Source organism: Tigriopus californicus, chromosome 5 (assembly GCF_007210705.1).
Source record: "Tigriopus californicus strain San Diego chromosome 5, Tcal_SD_v2.1, whole genome shotgun sequence".
In the NCBI taxonomy this organism is placed as follows: domain Eukaryota; kingdom Metazoa; phylum Arthropoda; class Copepoda; order Harpacticoida; family Harpacticidae; genus Tigriopus; species Tigriopus californicus.
Window position 1 is genome coordinate 12,120,792 of NC_081444.1, and position 3,576 is coordinate 12,124,367.

A 3,576-nucleotide genomic window follows, 5' to 3' on the forward strand; every position below is an offset into this window, starting at 1 on the left:
CTAAATTTGATTGACATTTTATCGTTGTCCGTTTGATGGCCATGGCTACCAACTCAAAAACTGCAAAACGGCTTTCAGAGGAGAATACTACCCGTGAATCGCATTGGATAAATAGTATCTTACCAGATTCTTTGGTTTGATCAAAGCATAAGCCAAACCCTTCAATCTGCACGCATAGGTCAATAGAGAAGGGGATGTGCGGAATTGAAACGAGCTAGGCCCGGTCCATTTGGATCTGACAATTGTCATAGATTTAGTGCGCGTATATTTTCCCACCCTGACACCAGGTAAATCTCGTATCAATATACATTTCTTCGCATGATTTTGTGAAGGCATAAACTAGTTCCCGGTATTAGAAGAGTATGACAATGAGTTCAGTTCCCCATTGCGGTGAAGCTTTGAACCTTCAATTCCGTTCCAAAACAATGGGTTTGTAGGGGTGCCAGATTCAAACCAAACACATCTTACTAGATGCTTGTGCCTTGAGGGTTAGTTGTAAGGCGAAAATTACTCTTCAGGTATTATTTCCTGTAATCACAGCAGTAGCGAATTCGAATTATGTATTCCTCAATAAAGAATATAAAAAGTGGCTCATAGAGTGGTGTCTGAACTATTCAAAGCACGTTTAAGGGTGCATGAAAGATAAGTAAAGCCATATATAAATCTTAGGAGCACAGTTTTTTGCTAAAATGTCATCTTGCCTTGACTTTAAAAGTCTTTCCCCATTAGTTCTCTACATTGGTTACGAAAGTCTCCATGATTTTAGCAGCTTATTGTTCGACATTTCTTGTCGAAAGGTTTGGAGATTTTCGTAACCAATGCAGAGAACTAATAGGGAAAGACTTTTTCACTTTTAAAATGCGCTTGAAGTCAAGGCAAGATGACATTCCATTTGTAAGATGCCATTGTCGTTATCAACATTGAGCTAAAAAAAAAAAAACACATTTTTTGTAATTCCTTGAAGGTTTTCCGTCGGTCTAAGCAGGCCCAGTATATATTAGTTGATTGCAAGCTGGAAAACGAAAGCTGAAAAAATGGTTTAATCTTTTCTGGCCTTTGTCCTGGTGGTATTAAAGGAAACACAGAACGACATTCGTGTTAGCTTAAAATAAAATAACAATTATCCTTGCTCATTTTTCACTTCCGCTTTCTCCAAGCCCGATGTATCTTACATGGCGCAATCGAATCAGAATGCATCCAGTGGCTAAGAATCTCTAAAACTATCCAAGGTTTTCGGAGGTGGCCCGCCGATTGAAACCAGGAGGTCGAGGTACCCCAGGTGGGAATGCCCTCAACGCTATCACGATGTCAAAAAAGTTGCGCCAAATTTCCAGTTTCCCCACTTATTCGACCCTTTTTGACTTTTGTGTAAGAAGGTTTCATATTTTAGAATATGTTTAGCAGTATTGTCATTTGGGTCATTATCTGTTTCCTTTTTAACTTGTTGCTTGTTGGGGATCTTCTTATTTACCGAACTTCCGCCCACCATGATCAGATGAAGGATTAAATCATCAGCCAGAAGCTTTTAGAATTCTCTATGGTTTGGGTTACTAAATTTAAACGCTGCAATGAATGCAATCACCAATATACAATTAAATTGAATGATTATAATTCTCGTTGTCACTCGAACTTTTTACAATATTTGTTCAACCAACGACTTTGAATATCAAATTCAACTCCCTGTTTTCTGTTTGGGAAAGTCGGCAATAACGAGAGCTGTAAATAAGCTATACTTGCCGTCATGGGTTTGATCCAGCCAAAAACCTTTAACAAAATGTTTAATGGAGGAGAATATCGCCAACAGCTCAACGCTCAAATGTCCCATATCTTTGTTCAGATGAAGTCATTTTTTTTGCTGAAAAAAGCAATGGGTCACTTTCCCCCGTCAATCTGTTGTTCGATTGTAGCTCCACCGAAGCATCACAGACCATCCTATCCTGGGATCTTCTGGCGGATCAGTAAAGCTTGGTCGAAGACGCCAAAGCAAAGGCAAATGGACTGGAGGGCTCAAAAGTGTAAAGTTTGACATTCATTACAATTGATTCTGAATTCTGGTTGAGGAAAAAGCTCATGGACACTTTTGAAGATGTATTGTAAAAGATACATTTTGCAACTCGTTTAAATACTGCATACTGCATTGTCCCAATCTTCTTGGTTTGTGGCAATATAGTGGTTATTCTTTAATTCTCACATTATTCATGCTTGCCTTTTTGGCAAAAGCTCAAGCTTTGCCTAAAAATTGCAAATATAACCGAAATGCTTTCCACAGAAAAGAGCAAATAAAAACATTTGCATTTTGGCCCAGGTCTCTTCACCCTGAGAGATAGCTAAAATAAAGTACCCAGAAGAAACAAATTTGACCTAGAAACATGCATGGTTTAGGGTATCAATTTGGTGGTCCAAGTTAGGAGACAAGCTTCAAGGCCTTTGGATTTCAAAGATTTTGAAATAATAAAATATTTGTCTTCTGTTTTTTTTTACTTCTAAACAGGCTTATGTCTTTGCATTTCAGAATTTCTTTTTCCTGTGAAAATAAATTATTTTGTGCTTTCAATTTTCATTTGTGATTATTTGGCCCTCAAAACGGTTTTTTCCCCCGAACCCTGATGATGATAGGCCTTTGCTAGATTCTATCACGACTGGAGAAGAATTTGCCGCAGCAAAACGCGAGTTTGAACATGGTAGATCAGTCGGAAATCGGGGACATGCCCTCAATAATCCGCGATTTAAACGATTCGATTATTAGAATCGGCCATGATGGTTGCTGAACTTGGAGAAAATGCATGAAAAGTGCTCAATGTTAAAGGACAAATTTTAGTATCGTTTTGAATTTGGGCCTGCAAGTCGGACAGGTTTGGGCTCGCCGGACCACGTCAGTTTCCCAATGAATGGTATCGATTAAATCTTCCCCATCTCCACCCATGCTTGTGTTCGCCTTCGCGAGCTCTGCGTGATCCATTGGGACGTTGGCCATAAAAATGACAAGATGATTGACACGACCAGTCGGCTTTCCAAGCTTGGAATGAAAATGACAAAGTTGAATGGGGCGGTTGACAATTTGGGACCCGACAATGATCCCGAATTTAAACCATTTTAAACATCGGATCGACCGTCGTGGAACGAAACTGTCGCAATCTGACTAGCTACTCCCTGAGTTATAATTCAACCAGCTCCAAACTCGACCAATCCATCTTGAACAACATCAATAAAAGCCATTGTAGGATGCCCGCTTGATTTATTGGGAGAAGTTTCTCATTGGATATATGTATCAAAGTACAAATATTTTCACACCCTAGTGATTAGGTCCCGTTCTGAGTTCAGAAGTCACCATTCGAGGCGAAATATCCACTATTGAAGCTGTGATTTGAGGGGAGGAGACCTGGGATCGAACCAATGAACCCGCGTTTAACTTGGTCGCGCAGTAATCAACTATGCTACAACCGTCTCTCATCCAAAGGGTAATGTCGACCAAAATGGTATCGAAGTAGAAAGTAGAAACGACTCATACTCTGTTCGAGAAGTTTTTGCTTGCATTGTGATCGACCCAATATCGCTTGCCGACTAATGCATGAAAAC